The following is a 336-nucleotide window of genomic DNA, read 5'->3' on the forward strand; positions in this document are numbered from 1 at the left end:
AGATTTGCAAAGCATATATCTTAGTCTAATATCCAGAATATATAAAGAATTTTTACAAGTCAGTGATCAAAAGACAACTAATTAAAAAAATGGGGAGAGGATCAAATAGGCATTTCTCTCCAAAGAAGATATACACATGGCTGATAAACATATAAAAAGATGCTCAGCATCATTAGCCATTAGGGAAATGCAGACCAAAACCTCAATGAACTACCACCTCATATCTACTGGGATGGCTATAGTGAAAGAGATGGACATTGACAAGTGCTGGTACAAATGTGGAGGAGCTGGAACCCTTATACGTTGCTGGTGGGAATGTAACATGGTACAGCCGCT

The sequence above is a fragment of the Galeopterus variegatus genome, unplaced genomic scaffold (assembly GCF_000696425.1).
Source record: "Galeopterus variegatus unplaced genomic scaffold, G_variegatus-3.0.2 Scaffold18904, whole genome shotgun sequence".
In the NCBI taxonomy this organism is placed as follows: Eukaryota; Metazoa; Chordata; class Mammalia; order Dermoptera; family Cynocephalidae; genus Galeopterus; species Galeopterus variegatus.